The sequence below is a fragment of the Manis pentadactyla genome, chromosome 4 (assembly GCF_030020395.1).
Source record: "Manis pentadactyla isolate mManPen7 chromosome 4, mManPen7.hap1, whole genome shotgun sequence".
In the NCBI taxonomy this organism is placed as follows: Eukaryota; Metazoa; Chordata; class Mammalia; order Pholidota; family Manidae; genus Manis; species Manis pentadactyla.
Window position 1 is genome coordinate 104,414,265 of NC_080022.1, and position 16,624 is coordinate 104,430,888.

Consider the following 16,624-nt stretch of genomic DNA (forward strand, 5'->3'; position numbering starts at 1 on the left):
TCGTGTTTTGCACATTGTATATATCCTAGATGCTTACAAAAAGCCTGTAGAAGAATGCGAGGAGCTGTAAAGGGAGGAGGGCTTAGGTTGGGTAGTGATGATAAATGTGGTTTTGACAATAAATCATGACTTTGCCCATGTGGGTCCTGTATTCACCATGCAGGTGGCAGTGATCATGAGAGGAACTCACAGGGATCCTAAATGCCAGGAGGTATTTTTAAGGGACAGAAACCCAACTCAACCAGCTTAAACAAAGAAGAAAGTCTGTCAGCTCACCAAACAAGCTTCAGGAATGGCTTGGAGAGGAGTCACCTAGAAACACACACACTGTCCTCAGAGACCTTACTAAGCATCAGTCTGTAATTAAGGCCCCATACTAACCTTACGTCACTCTTTCTTAATATTTAGCCAAAGGCCATCTGCACCAGAACCACTTAGATGGGTGAAGTGGAGGAGCATATTAAAAATGTACATGTATGGGAGGGATTTTACACCTACTAAATCAGACTCTCTGGAGATGTGGCCCAGAAATCTGCATGCAAAACAAACTTCCCAGGTGACTGTGAATTTCAGAATTCCAGAGCTATGGCCTAGGTTCCCACAACAGCAACAGAGTGTGTCATGTGATCTGTTTCTCTGCCATACTGTCTCACGGAACCATGCTCCTGTCCTAATATCTTACTGAGTAACTATCCAAAAGTGTGGTCGCCTGACTGATGCCATTTTCGTCACTGAACCATAGGCTTCAGAGAGCAGAAACTACATTTGTTGGTACAATGAACGCCCTCATCATATCCACGTTGACTAAACTCAGTGTCTGGTGCCTGGTGAGTGCTCAATAAACACTTACTGAATGAGTGAATATAATGAGCCCATAATATATGAATATTATGGTGGCAGAGTACTGTCACATACTTTTCTCATTTAATCCATTCAACAACCTCCCACATGAGGTCTGTAGACTAAACAGTATTTCATTTTTCAGGAAGAAAACTGAAACCTAGAGAGAGATTGACTTGCTCAAGTCACGTACATAGTAAGTGGTCTCCTACCTTCCATTCTGGGGTCTTCTGAGGCTCATTCACACAGAGTGGCACAGGGTCCAGTGAAATTGCGGGTCATCAGACGGATGTCCCCAGGGAGGCAGAGGCGGCACACACAGCCGCATTCCCCAGGTGGTCCCAGGCCTCTGTCCTTGGCACTCCTGTGCGGTTTGTCTCTAGTTCAGCTGTTACTTGAACAGACTCCTGTCCTCTCTCCTGGGGTCAGAAGAGGAAATCAAAGGGAGAGTGGGAAAAAGGAGAGTCCAGTTACTGAAAGATGCATAAATAAGGTCTGATCTGCAGGCAACAGGACAAAAATACTTCACACTATGCCCCAATGTCCCCACACCTGGGCTGCTGTCTGTGCACCCCAAGACCAGAAACACACGGGCTCCTAGCTGGGGAGAAGCAGCTGGCATCACCGTGATGATGATGGCAAATGGCAACAATCATCCGCAAAGCTGCGATGGAACTTTAGGTGTCTTCCTGTTCACAGTGTCAATAAATATTTCCTGAGCACCTCTCATGCCCCCGACAAACTGCTGGGCACAAGGGCAAGAAGACAAAAAAAACTTAACACTCAGAACCTTGCCTGGAGGAGCACATAGCATCCTTTATGTTGGAAAGAATGCTGTGTCATGACACAAATCAAAGAGAAATAAAAAAATATGCCACATGCTGATTTTAATGCCGTGAAAGGTCAGGAACGAGCTGTTAGGACCAGAGGGCAGAGAAAGTGTCATGGAAAATGTGACTGGGTCTGAAGAGACAGTTATAATTTTTAAAGGCTGTGGAGAGGGGGAACATTCCTGAGAAGACAAGAATGAGCTTGGCAGGAAAGTGGAAGAGGGAGAAGGCTCTGGCTTGCGGGGGGAGGTCTGCACGTGGTTTGTCTGTGTGCTCTGCTCCTGGCTAGCTCGGGCTTTCATTTCCTCTTCTAGCAAAAATGAGATAGTCATGATGATTATGGTGATACATACTTTAAAATAATAAAGGTTATTGTAAGGATTAGATGAGTTAATATATGAAAGGAGCTTTCTACAAGTGCTTTGAATAAACAGTAGCTATTACCATTCAGTGCCATTCCTGGAGCTGCTGCTATGTATGGCAGGCAGGCAGTATGGTGGGTGAAAGACAAGGCCGTTCGTCTCAAAGATCTCCCAGGAAGGAGAGGGGGAAGCCAGGTAACCCAAATACAGCTCAGCTGCAGGTGCTAAGTACATGACAGAGGAGAGGATGGGGCATCATGGGGGTCAAGGACAGGGCACCTCTGAGCCCGCCTAGAGGCATTCTGAGAGGGCATCTGAGAGGAGGTGATGATGCAGACTCCAGAGTGAGAAGCTGCTCAGTTGAAGGCAGGAAGGAGAGAAAGGGCGAAGGGCAGAGGAACCACCAAGTGCTAGCCACTGGTACAAACCCAGCGGCAGGGGGCAGAGAGGGTGTGGCGTGAGGAGAACTGGGGTTGCAGAGCTAGACCAGGGGAGGGCCTGGAGAGCCTTGGGAGTCACAGGGCAAAATCAAAGGGGCTTAGGAAGGGGAGTGAGGGGGCAGGTGAGGGCTGGCTCAGTCCCCTCACCACCCCGGGGCCTGGTTTCCTCATCCGTATTGAAGGAAGGCCAGGAGAACCAATCCTTGTCCCCAGTCTACAAACTGAGGAGCATATTCAACCAGGCAGGTGGGACCCCCCCCGCCCCCTTTCCCCTCCTTGCCTACCAGGTTCATACACTCACTGGACTAGCCACTGTGCTGCAGAGAGGGACAGAGTCACAGAAACGCTGTTGAATCATTTATTCAACAAATATTTACTGAGCACCTCTGCAGGCCCTAGTGACAGGAGGAGATGAGCTCCCAGCTGCTGAGCCCAGACTCCTAAAAGGGGGACAGGCAGGGACCTGCACAGCACAGTGTGGCAGCCCCTCGCTCGCAGCCCAGGCAGGCAGCCCTGGTCTCTTCTCAGTGGAATGGAAGCTGTGGTACCGTGCCAGGGCAGGCACTCGCCCTAGGGCTGGCTGGGCTGGGGCTTGGGGTAAGGCTGTATTTGGCCCTCCCTCCCTCTTGTAGAAGTCTGGCTTGTTTCTCAGCCTTCCTGTTAAGAGACTTTCACAACTTGAAAGTTGTAGGCATGGACTGGAGTCTGTGAACAGAGACCTGGCAGGATGGATTGGGAATTCTGGGGATGTCCCAGTTTCTGGCAAAATATGTAGACTAGTAGCTTCAACAGTTTGCAGAAGTTTAGGTAATTATAAACTCTCTTGTTCCCTGGCTATAGAAATTCCACTCTTGAATTTCTTCAAAACCAGCCTGCTGAGCATTGTCCCATGAAAAGGAAAGCTTTCTTTGTTAAATCTTTTAATCCTACTGCCTCTCATCTTGTCCACTCTCCCACATTCCCATAGATTCCTAGGGAGCCCTCTCTCTGTTCTGATGCAGATTTGTCCAGCTGGAACCAGTTCAGGTTCAGAAACAATTGGAAAATTATGGGCTGGACTGGCTGCTGTCATCTCTCCAAAGACAAAGACTTAACAAGGCGGAGCCTGGTGTCAGAAATGAGGTTCAACATCTGGAGGCAGAAACCCCATGGGCTGTTCCTGGGGGCTGTTGGCTGAGACCCAGTCCTAACTCTTAGTTTTTCCAAGGGCTGGCCTGTCTGACTCCAGATCCTTGCGTGTCCACTGCATGATGACCTCGTGGGTGCCCCCGAGAACAACCCTTGATTGTCTCAGGCCAACATCCTCAGGTGCCTGTGGTCTCCCCACCCTGCTGTCAGGGCCCTGCATACAAAACCCTAGTTTCATCATCCCCCAGCTATAGATGTGGGGCTCTATGAAAGTAAGGACAACATCTATGTTGTAGAATTATTGTGAAGTTTAAATTAGATAACAAATGTAAAGCACATGGTAGATGATTGGCAGCTGTGGGACTAATTCTTTCTTCCAGATAGTCTGACACTCAAGCTGTCAATTAAATTATTATTGAGTATCTACTCTATGCCTAATGCTGTGTTAAGGCCCCTGAGAAATACACTAGAGATGTCCTCCACGTGGCTCCACCCCCAAATCAGTCAACTAATCAGAAAACAGGTTTTATGGGGCTTATTCTAGGCCTACTATTATGCTAGGAAAAGTGATAAATTACAATATGCATGAAGCATGACACCCCCTTCCCATGAGACTCTAAAACTGGGAAGAAAACGTACACAGGAGAAGTTAAATTATAAAATAAGACCTGACAATGCTGAAAGAACATATACAAACCACATGATGTGCACAGTTCCTGCTAAGTGGGATGGATGGTCTAGCAGAGTAGAGGGCACCTCAGAATAGACATTTAGGAATCAGGAGGCCACATGGAGAGGAGAAAGGGGTACTGGGGACCCTCAGTTACATTAATGGGTTTTGGTTGTTGGGGTCAAGAGAAGAGGCTAAACCACATGGTGTAGATCAAAAGCCATGGGGTCTGTGGATTGGGTGAGACAATGTCCCCTGCCCCTTTACTGCTGGGAGACCTGGAGCAAGTGACTCACCTCTTCTAAATCTCATTTTCTGCAAGCAGGAATAACATTTTCTTCCTCGGGGTGTTGTAAAGACTGAATGAGATATTTTCATATATACATATCAATGATGTAGCATCACTTCATATCAATATGTTAGCATTTATCATTATTAATAACATAAAGAGAAGTTATGGTATAATTTCTGGAGGGAAAGCAGCCCATCTGAAGCCTTGAAAGTCTTCTTGTTTGCTAGAAAAAAGGTGATGATGACTAGTATGAAAATTAGATTTGTGAAAATTATTTTTCATATTTTATTTGCTTATATATTTGATCTGGGAATATAAACCTCCAACCACTCAAAAAAGGAAAGCTTTGTTTCATTTGTCTCAAAACCCATTTCTCCCATCCACCCTTAGACACGGTGCCTTGAGGATGCTGGGCAAATACATGCACGCATACTGGGTCTGCAAGATGGGGCCATGTAGGCTGTGCTGGCCTTCTCAACCCAGCCAGTCCCGGCCTGGGGCCTGGCTCTGGGGGTGTGATTTCAGTTCTTCTAGCTCTTCTCTTGGCAAGGGGCTCAAAGAACTTAAGGCAGTTGTCCACTGTCCATGGTAAGTGGGAATGAGATTAGCAAGAATACATGAAATCCACACAGCACCCAACCCGCTTCTTAAACCCTGCACTGTGGTTGCTAACAGGCCTGAACACTGACTGATCTTGAGTCCTCCACCTATTCCTGCTTTGTGGGTGTGTGATGAGGACAGCCAAAAGGCAGCTGGACAGAGAGTGGAGGGAAAGAGAGGGAGGACGAAGACGTACAGATCGAACCATTAATCTATGAATTATTGAGAGTTGACTCTATTTAAAAACCAACTTTGATAATGGTTTGGCCAAAGCCGGGGCCCAGAAGGCTCCGTTCTAGCCTTGTCATGGTAACCGTGGGGCCAAAAGCCAGGCCTGCATGGTGCTTTTCTGAAAGGCAACAACTGCTGCCATCATTAGCTAAAGGAAGGTGTTTCAGGGCAGCAGCCCTGATACAGTCCTTCAGCCATATCACTGTGAGGAGAGAAAAACTGTGAGCCCAGCACCCATGTAGCCCAAAGGACTGTGGTCTTCCACCTATTCAATCTGCCAGCACAGGGAGGGATAAGTGAAGTGGGCCTTTGACTTAAAGGCCCTGAATTTGGGAGCCTCTGGAAGGGCCTTTATAGCTTCCTTCAGTTTTCCTTTCGATCCTGTTTGATAGACTTCCACGGGAATTAAGATCAGGGCAGGGACGGTATTTGCCTCAGGTAGAGACTCGCCTCCTCTGCCATGTTGGCACAAAGCCCCCCATTGCGAGTGAACCAGAAAGCTGGGTCACACTCATTTTGCATCTGTGGGGGTGGCGAGTTGGGTCTGTCTGCAAACTCAACCTGCAGATTCACTAACTAAGGAGCTGCTGGCTTCCTCATCTGTGGTATCACCTCATTCACCAGAAAGAGGCAGTTGGGGGTTTGCAGGAGGCAGGCTGGGACCCTATTTAAGCTTTGACCCTCGCACATCACTGATCACCTGAGTTTCAGTTCCCTCTTCCATGAAAGAAAGGCAAAAATGTTTCCACTCAGAACTTTTGGGAGGAATAAATAAGATGAAAATTCGTATGGTGTCCAGCACCAGGCCTGACAGACATCAGTCGGTAGAACTGCCTTCCCCCTCACATACCTGACAATGCCAGCATTTGTAGTCTCCTGTCAAGGGAACTGATCATGTCTGAGTCGGGGACCCCGGGTGGGAGCTGCTGTTGTCCTGACCATGGGTGGCGATTTGCTGCTCTTTATTGTTCTTCAAACTGGCGGACTCCCGATAGTCAAGGTCTTCAGGGCTTTTGCCTTGAAGGACAAGAACACATCTCTGTATGTGAAAAAGGGCAGCTCAAATTCACAACCAGGGAAACCATGGGAAGCTGCAAAGCATCATGGGGACCTACAAGCTGCTACTCTGCAGGTCAGACCGTGAAAACAGGGGTAAGACAGCGGTTTCTTCAGTCAGCAGGAGCACCACGCCAAACAAGGCTCAAGGGCCCCCCCGCTCCCCAAGCATGGAGAGCGTCCACTCTAGTCAGCTCCCCAGCTGATTCTTGAAGAGCCTGGAATGCAGAGGAAACCTGTTACCAGAGGTGATGGGCGTGAATAGGTGCACAGGTTTGAGAGGGAAAGTTCCTCAGTCCCTCAGCCTGATGGACAATGAGGAGAAGACGCTGAAAAGAGCAATTCAGGGCTGGCAGCAAGGAAGTCTCCCACTTCCCTGATTTACCTGAAGTATCGTTTAATTCTTCAGACATCTGGCTTTGGTAGTTGTGGACCTCAGCCAAGAAGAGGCACAGATGGAGCAGCGGCTATTGCCGAGAAAGCTGTGGGAGGAAGCCCTGGTCTCCCAGGCTGCAAAAGGGCCGTATCAGGAGCTGCCCTTCCTGAAAGGTGGAGTCAGATGGGTGAGTCAGGGATCCTCGCACAATGCCCAGGCCCCCAACCCCTTTCCCCAAGGTCCTGGGGAGGAGGCAGCCCTTCCTCAGACCAGCCCCCCATGGCCCGCTGTCTGTCTCCCCAGGAGCCAAAGGGAATGAGTTCATTTCCGGAACTGAGAAGTGGCTTGACCCCAGCTGGCCAGTTACTGATGGAGTTGGGAGGTGGAAGCCAGGCAGGGCAACATGCTGGCACCAGGCCAGCCTCATGCTGGGCAAATCTGCTGACTCATCTCCCTCTTCTCAACAAGCCCTGGTTGTCGGCAAGCAGGAAGCAGCTCCCAGGAGGCTGATGGCTGGTGGCGTGGGCCACCTGGCAGGGACTAACAAAGTGTGGCGGGGAGCAGAAGCCATCACCCACCTGCCACCCCTGTCCCACATTCCACGAACTGCCCAGGGAGACAAAAATAGGTGCCCACCCAAGGACTGCAGGGCTTCTGTCACAGGTAGGAGCAAGCACATCACAGGTGGGAATGTTACAGCATGAAGAACGTCCTGCTTTGTATGAGAAAAGTGAATACTCTTCAAAAATTATATTTGGTATATGGTAAAGCTTAGTGGCTTCTTGAGAAAAAAGTCACACTTTAGGGTTTGAATAAACACAGTCTAAAGAATAAAACAAACATGGCCCATAATCCACTCTCCCCCACCCCCAGATAATATCTGTAGACAGTTAACAAATAAAAGTACTAGCTTAGCTAATATATATGTACAAAAGGTGCAAAATGGCAAGTGAAAACTTCTACCCCCTTACTTGTTCTTCTCCCAAAAGCACCACTTTTAAGTGTCTTCTTTTTTTCACAACTGGAAAAAGTTTATGTATATACCTACATATCTGTTTGGCTTAAATATTTCTATGTCCTCAGGATTGCACCCCTCCATGGGGAGCCAACGCCACTGTACTTTAGGGTGCCACGAGCACCAGTGTGAACAGCGCCCCCCAGAGTCATGGAACATGGCAAGCTGTTGTTTCCACTGCGTAATATATCCCAGAGCCCTTCTCATAAATTCACGTCGTTTTTAAGAATTGACTTTATAGATCCCATCATTTGGATGGACAATGTGTCCTTTTTTCCCCCACTTGCAAAAACGCTCCAATCAATATCTTATGCAGCTCTCCTAGTAAACTTTCATGAGTGTCCACACAATACATGCTGATCAGTAGGATTCCTAAGCCAGTGGGTACATACATTTAATTTTATCGATATTATCTAATCAGCAACTTCGTTTTAAATAACAGCTACTCCAAGGAACAAGAGTTTCCCTGATCTAATTCCACCCAGAAGTAGGGGGAAAAGGGTTCACCTGACATTGAACAGGACCCCCGTATTACTACGAGCAGGGCTGAATGGGTGTACATACAGAGAGGTGAACTGGATGAAGGAGACGATAATTCTTCGGAATTTAAGGGCTGTTATTCTAACCACTGATAAGGAAAAAGGTGGACAAAGGGATACAAAGGCCTGCATTTAGAGTCACTGTACCTCAGCTATAGTCACCGAGCAGCCCAGAAACACCGTGGGAGTTCACCTCAGGCTGGAGACTTTAAAATATTTGCTGGGATTTTCTCAGAGGCTCCATGGTTCAATGTGTGTTTCAGTTGCCTACTGCAGCTTTCTGTAACAATTTATTACTCTCTCTCTTGGTTCTGTGGGTTGACTAGGAGCAGCTGGGTGGTTCTTGCTTGGGGTCTCCCATGTAGTGACAGTCACATGTGGGCATTGTTTCAATTGGAATTGCTCAAAGGAATTTGTGATTTTTTTTGTAGCTTCTAGTAAATTACTATCCTCTTAAAGAGAGAAGGACAGAGGCTTGGCCATTCATCTTTGGGTCACAAGAGACAGGCACACAATTCGAACTGACTTGGAGGAAAAGAGGGATTTTTTTGACTCCCGTAACTTAAATGTCCAGAAGGATTTCAGGAATAGGTGGGTCCATTAAACATTGTTAAAAGAATGATATTAGGAATCTATTTCTCTCCATTTCTCAAATTCACCTTTCACTCTGTTGACTTGATTCTCAAACAATGCCATCAGGTTTAAGAGGACACACTCAAGAGAAAGAACCCTTCTTTCCCTCGGTGGTTTCAGCACCACCCTAAGGCTGCTGGTGCACTGACTTGAGTCACAGACCTGTCCCTGAACAATCACCATGGCCAGGGAAGGGAGCCCAGTGCCCAGGTATTAGGCAACCTCTGGGTCTGGACGGTAGGATGAGACTTGCCAAATCACATGAACTGAGACTGAGGGTGAGGTGAGTGTCACTTCATTTCCTTAAAATAGAAGTGGAGAAAGGGAGCCATTGGAGGCCATGGACTCCAATCCCCGACCCAGTGATGGAAGCCCCTCCATGTCCCCTCGGGAAATACTTAGACAGTATCAGGGTGAGGAAGCTTGCCCTGTGCCTTTGAAAGCAATTGATTCCACTATTAGGCAGCTCTAGATGCAAGTCATTATAAAGTAAAATGAATGCTAGCACTTTAAGTGACCCTGTGTGTCTGGCACTGGGCAATACATTTTATAATTTCTTCTCATAATATTCCCGTGAAATGAGTAACTATTGTTAGCTACACCTTACACAGGAGGAAGTTAAGATTAAAATACATTGAGTAGCTCAGATATTTCAAGAACAAACTCTTCATGGAAACTTCGAAACTATGAAAGCCTCCGCCCCTGTGATTTTTACCCACTGGTAGTACTTGGGGCCTTTTGCAGTTGGTCAGGTAAGTTCTGCATTGACATGACTATGACATCCCTCCTGAGGTTTCGGTCTTCTCAGGGGGGCATCCCTAGCACCTTTACATTCTGAATGTGAAACGGTTTGCAGAGACGTCACTACATGCCCTTCCTTGGATAACCTCAGTGTCCCTCTTCAAATGTGCTTAAAATCAACTGCTCCAAATGGGGTCTAACAGTGAAATACCACGGGGCCTCCTCCCCTGGCTACTATCCTCCCATCTTCTGTCATCACAATCTCAGACCACATCCAGGCCTAAGGAGCCACATTCCACGGGCCACTCAGATGGAATTTGGCATCGTCTCTGTCCCAAGGTCTTCATCTCAGCTTCTGCTGGGCCTAGCCCCCTCCCCCACCCCGTTATAACCAGGGTCTGGACGTTTTGAGCCTCCGGGGCAGGTCTCTGCCTTTCTCCCTGTTACATGTTACCCTGCTCATTTATTTTATTGCCCCACCGTCACTGGGGATTCTCCTTGTGCCGTTGTGCACCTCAGCTATCTCTTCCAGCTTGGGTCTTCTTCAATGTGACAAGCAGACATTTGTCCAAGTCAGGAATGAAAGAAATATTGGACAAAACAGAGCCAGCAATAGAAGATGCCCCTGGAGACATTCTTATGGACTTACTGGTTTGTTAGCAGATCCCACCAACTGTACTATTACTCCATCTTCAGTTTCCCACCTTTCCTACAAGAGTTTACAAGAGATTTTGTCTGATACTATGATAAACCATGTCCAAGGAGCTAGTACTCGATTAAAATATTTCAGGAGGAAAGGATTCGTTTCCCATTGTCTTATCTGTTCAATTACCTAATATTTATCGAGCACTAGCTCACTATTTTGCTAGCTGAGAGGCCCTGGGAAGTTGTTTAACCCACGTCTTACTTTTCTAACCTGTTAAAATGGGGATACTAGCCTCACAGAGCTGATGTAGGAAATTGAATGAGATAGTCAACTGAAGTTACTTAGAATGGTTCCTGGCACATGAGAAATGCTCAGTAAATATGACGTCCAAAGCCCTATTATGAACCGGTTAATGCTAGTTTCCCACCCACCTTGGTTCCTGGGTCAGACCCCCTGCCCCCTTCCGTGTTTGTACCGTGTCCCTCTGTGTCCCAGCGTGCCTGCCAACTGCCTGTGAGCACCCTCCCCTCTGCCTCTTCAGGGCTCCCTCATTCAGCTGAGCGCCTGGCAGCTTCTCTGTTCCTCCCTCACTTTGATTATGTGTGGTCTTATCATCCTGGAAGCATTTTTCAGGCCCTCTGGTCATCCCTCCCGTCAGCATTGAAGGCCTTCCAGGGAGGCGCCTGCAGCAGCCCCTAGGAGGACTTTGCAGCAGCCACCCGCAGCCCCAGCCCAAGAGCCGTTTGCCATCTCCCTTGGGCCTGCTGTCGGCATCAGGAGGCAACTGCCTCCTGAAGAGGAGGCTCCTAACCTGGAAACGAGCCGCTCCCATCGACGCTCTGCCTCTGTGAGTCTTGGTACTAGGGCTGAGTAAGTGCTTGGCCACCTCTTTCCCCACAGTTTTTCATATAAATGGATTCAAGATCTGAGCATCCCCACCCCAAACTTCCTGCTCCTCCCACAGCACACACACACACACACACACCTTTCTGCACCCATGAAAATGCCGGGAATGACATTATTAAGGAAGAAGCTTCCTCCCCTCCTCTGTTTTTTCACTCCTTTACATTTTCAAGGCCCAAGGCCACCATGATACCCATCTCCAGGGGAAGCCATCTATATGGAAGGCTTTATAAAGCGCGACCACCTTGAACTGTGCGACAGGGCAGCGTGGCCTAACTCTCTCTATGCCTGAGTTCTCCTGTCCTCCACCCTGTCTCCTCTTGTGGACTCTTAATTCTTGCTAGCTGAACATGATGCTAGTTTAGAACAGCACAGTACATACTGATCTGGGTGGGCAGTGAGGAGGGAAAAAGCCATCTTAGGGACTCCGAGCACAGTGTCCAATGGAGACAGCGCTTAGAGCCCCAGGGCTCAGTGTGAAGCTCAGCCAGCTAAGAGGAGGGACGACAGACCCATCCAAAGAGTCCCTCCCCCTTGGCAGCCCGGGAGCCATTTTCTCTTCACCTGCCCAGCAGCATCCCGTGAGCAGAAGCCCCTGGCTGCACAGGAGGAGGTCAGGCAGACCATCCCCACCTCACCCCACCCCAAAGAAGAGCCTGCACAGGGAAAGGACATATGTCTGTGGTGTGGCTGTGATCCAATTCTGAATTAACAGGGCCCTTCAAGGCTCTGTTTGGAAAAGCCCCAGTCTCCTGACAGATTGGGTAAGAGGAGGGCTGGCAACAATGCGATCTTCTTATAATTCCCAGGTGTTTAGGCAGAGCAAAGGGCCGATCCCCAGCCCTCCTTACCTCAGAATCAGTGGTCCAGGGGCCCGCCCCATGCAACTCCCTCTCCAGTCATCTGCTATTATATTTCCCCTTGTACTTCCACCTGCTGATGTTATCTAATTTGTTCATTGTCTAGCTCTCCACTAGAATTTAAGCTTCTAGAAGACAGGGGCCTTGCCCCAGAGACTAGAACAGTGCCTGCCCTACCCAAAGTAGCGCTCAGGAATAGGTCACTGAAGGAATCAGTGAATGAGTGGGAGGGAAACAGCTCACCCCCACTGAATGAGCCAGAAGCGACATCAGAGATGGGTGAATATTTCCCTCTGATTTTTCATGGAAGGAAATTGGGAGCAGTCCAGAGATTCTAAGTGAATTCTCAGATTTGACACTAGAACTGGACTTTGCATTTCTCAAGGAGCTTTCAAAGCACACTATCCCCATTTGACTTTATGCACTCTCTCTGAGGAAGAGATGGTATAGAATGGAGGTGCTGAGAGACTGAGTCAGTTGCTCACGATCATGCAGTCAGAATTTAAACTCAGGTTCGTCTGACTCCAGAACTGCTGCTTGAAACCATTAGGTTGGGGAAGACAAATACATTTCATTTCAGGAGCCAAGTGCGATTACCTGGGAATGCTCCCTGGGGCCATCATTTTGAGGAGTCTGAGGCTGCATCCAGATGGAGAAGGCAAGAGTGTGTGATTGATTAGCAGTGTCCGCCCCAGGCTCGGGAGATGGACGAGGCGGTGTTCTGCCACCTCTAGGACCATACACGATTGCAATAGCGGGCTCCTTATCCAAGGCTTTCTCCCTCACCGTACTGCTTCTGAAGCCAGTATTCCTACAGTTCCTGCCTCAACCATGAGAAGTCTATGGGAAGGCTGCCACACACTGCTAAATTGGAGAGAATTAAATGCACAAAAAAGATTATGGAACTAATTGCACTAAAAAGAAATGGAATTAAGAGATTACTCCAGAATCTTTTGTCTATCACATAGAGCTTAATATCACCTCAAAAATGTTAATGACAGGAGGACAGATAATCCAAAATCGTTTGTATTTATTTTTGGAGGGATCACAGGACCTTTTGGTACAGACTTCCTTGGGGTTCTGTTATCCTCAAGTCCACTGAGCGCTGGGAAATATCCCTGAGAAGTGCTACGCGATGGTGGGGTTGGACAAGCATTTGCTACCAACGACCACAAAGCAGAGAGCTCATCTGCCCAGAATGGCTGGGACCCCCAGGAGTTAAATCAGTGAGCCCACAAAGGTTTATTGAGTCATGAGCTAAGGCCTATGAAATGCCTTCATCATCCAGGCCTGGCACAGACGCCGTGACAAGCCTTTCCATTTTCTCCCATCTGCCTGGGCATGTTCTGCGCAGCACTAAATAATATAGGGTCTAGAAAAGGATCAGTTCAAGGGAACTACGCCCCCAGTTAGAGAAACAAGAGTGACACACCCCTTACCAAGGCATGTGCAATCTTCCCCTATGACTCTCCAGCTTCACCAGCATCCTTCCCTCCAAGCAGCCTATCTTCATGCCAAATGCATTTTCTTAGAATTCCCTGATATTTTGTGTTGCTTCACACCTCCATGCCCTTGCTAACTCTCCTAGGCTACCTGGAAAACAGCTGCCTGTGGCCTCTGAGCAGCTCTGAGGCCCTGGACAAGTTATTTCACTGCTCTATGCCTTGGCTTCCTCATCTTAAAGGGTAATAATAATTTTGCCTCCTACAATTGTTGTAAAGATTAAATGAGTTAATACATATTAAGTGCTTAGAAGCATGTTCAGCACTTAAGAAGCACTAGACAAGAAATACTCGTTATTATTTTTCATCTTTCAAGACTCAGCTTGAACACTATCTCTACCAGGAAGCATTGCAAAAAAATGCCATGAAGTCAAAAGACAAAAGATTTCCTGAAAAAGATATTTGCAACACATATGACAAGGAACTAATTTCCTGAATTTACAAAGAAGAAGCACAAATCTGTAGGAAGACAACAGTTTAATAAAAAAAATGCTCAATGGACTGGAACATGCAGTTCATAGGAAAAGAAATACAAGTGGCTGGTAAGCAAGGAAAGATGCTCAGTTTCTCTCAATTATGCAAGTCAAAGCAACAACAAAAGGATACTTTTTTTGCCTATCAGATTGGCAACATTTTTTAAGTTTGATAATATTCAATGTTGGCAAGGATGGGAAACTAACATTTGCATACACTCTTGGTGAGGGGATAGATTTCTGCAGCTATTGCAGCAGGCATTTTGGAAATGTTTGTCAAAACTGAAAATGCACATATCCTGAAGTCCAGCAATTCTCCTAACTCTCTTGAGAGCCACACAAAAGAACAATATATGTCACCATTCTATTCTACATTTCTAGAACTATGCCTGGTATGCAGAAATGCTTAATAAATATTTATTGAATGAACACATGCACCAAAGTGTTCAGTATAGAAATGTTTATAATAGACCAAAACTGAAAGCACCCTAAATAGCCAGCAATAGGGAGACTTTAAAAAAAATGATTGGAGAACTCTGCAATTGTTAAAACCAGTGTCTTATATCCACATATTCTGAGTCAGGATAGAATTCTAACATATAAGATGAGAAAAAACACCTAAAAACATCAAGATGCAGAACAATAAACATTATACATGATCATTGGCATACATAAGAAATAAAATGCCTATATAAATATTCAAATATTTTAGTGTATGCATTTCTTTCTCTTGGAAGGATGCCTTGAAAGCTGTTTACAATTCCTTTGTATAAAAAAGATGAGGGACAGGGTGGTCGACAAGGAGAGAGAATTTTAGATTCATTTTACAGTTTTCTATTTGAAATTTTTTTCTTCCTTTTGCTTTATGCATGTATTGATTATATTTTAAATATTTAAATATTTAAATTAAATGAATATATTAATATGTAGGTATTTTACATTACAATATTTTAAAATACAATATTTTAAAATAAAATATAAATAAACAATTGTGCACTCTGTCTTTCAGTGGCTGAGCAGCTCTCTGAGATCTGCCCCATCTACCTCTCACCTCCTGCGTGCCTGCCCCTCCCTTCCTGCCCCAGCGAGGCCACAGGCGGGCAGCTCCCTCCACGCCCTCCACACTCTCCTCCCAGGCCTTCGCTCTTCGGGCCCCTCTGGCCCCCCTGCTTCCCACGTTCTTTAAAGCACCTCTCCCCCACCCCCATTCCCAGGCTAGGCTGGCGCCTGCGGCAGGGTCCCCACAGTACCCTGCCCACATATCTGTCCCTGCACTTCCCCAAGGCCCTGGAGCTATTCCATTTGTTTGGGAGGGCGAAGTTGTAAGAGAACCTTAGCCTATATCACTCATCGCAGTGGCCTCAGCTCTCAGCACAGTGCTTCTTACATAAAAGATATGTTGGAAAGTGGATATTGGGGGGGAAAAAATGTCTTGTCTGGAAAACTGTGAAAAAAAAAAACCCTGTTCTTAAGCCCTTTGATGACTAGCACTAGGATTCTTCCATAAAAGGGAGCAGTAGTCCTTGCAAAGCTGGGACTCTGATTAGAAAGCTGCTTCTCCACTAGCACTTGTCAGGAAGAATTGATTCCAGCGCTGGAAAACTCAGCCCCAGACTGAGCAGCCTCTTTCTGAGCCTCCCTGGCCCCTCTCGGGCTGTTCTGGCCTCTGTGCACAGGCCCATCCAGGGAAGCCCCAACGAGGTAGCAAAGTCTTGGAGAAAACAGGGGTTTGGGAGTTTATTCCGCCTGGCTTTACCTCAGAATAAAAACCCTACCCAGTGGGAGTGCCTGGGGGAGCTGGGGAGAGTTAGAAGGTGCCATGAGAACTAGAAAATGCTACTGCAAGGTATCCCTAGGTACAAGTGGGTTTCCAGAGAAGGTGACCACTGAGGAGGGAGAAGGGACAGCAGATCAGGAGTGATTTGAAGTTTTTAAGGCTAAAGGTACAAGTAATAGAGTCGGTGGAAGTTCCAATGCTGCCCTTAAAGTGATTATCTGGCAATTTCATGGAACTTAGTTCCCCCAAGAAAGAAAGTATATGGCATATGGTTTGGACAAGTCAGGATTCTGAGGTCCTCGGACATCTGTACTTAGAAACAGGTGCTGCGGGAGGAGAGTGGGGGGAGGGTAAGCGATTGGGAATGGGGAGTTTGAGTTGGAAAAGTCCCACAGATCTGCCTCTCCACTTTCTAGAGAGGAAACAGCCTCCTCCTATCTCTGTTCTGCCCTTGACCTCTAAAGCTCAAAGCTCACTATGGCTTTGGCACCAGCAGCCTGAGTGGTTTCAATAACACGGCCCAGGAACTCAAATGAGGTGAGGTGTAAAGCAACAGCAAAAAACATGTGCACTGGAAGGATTTAAGTGGGATGGCACCGAATCCCTGCTCTGCCATTAACCTGCTGTGTGATCCTGAGCAGGAAGCTGCTCTCGCTGCAGGTTAACCAGGTGTACAGTATCTGAGACGCCTTCTGCATGAGGGTTCTCCA

The 16,624-nt window shown here is 47.2% G+C and overlaps 1 long non-coding RNA gene across 2 annotated transcripts; it reads right to left on the reverse strand.

The window, feature by feature from the left end:
- Positions 1–4,604: 4,604 nt before the first annotated feature.
- LOC130683662 (uncharacterized) lies at positions 4,605–7,406 on the reverse strand. 2 transcript variants are annotated; one of them, XR_008997558.1, is made up of 4 exons: positions 6,835–7,406; positions 6,509–6,667; positions 6,244–6,410; positions 4,605–4,785 (listed from the first exon to the last, which is right to left on the reverse strand). It is a non-coding gene; the product is annotated as an uncharacterized LOC130683662 (long non-coding RNA). The 2 variants fall into 2 exon arrangements; XR_008997557.1 differs by having other exon boundaries at positions 6,244–6,667.
- Between the last annotated feature and the right edge of the window lie 9,218 nt (positions 7,407–16,624).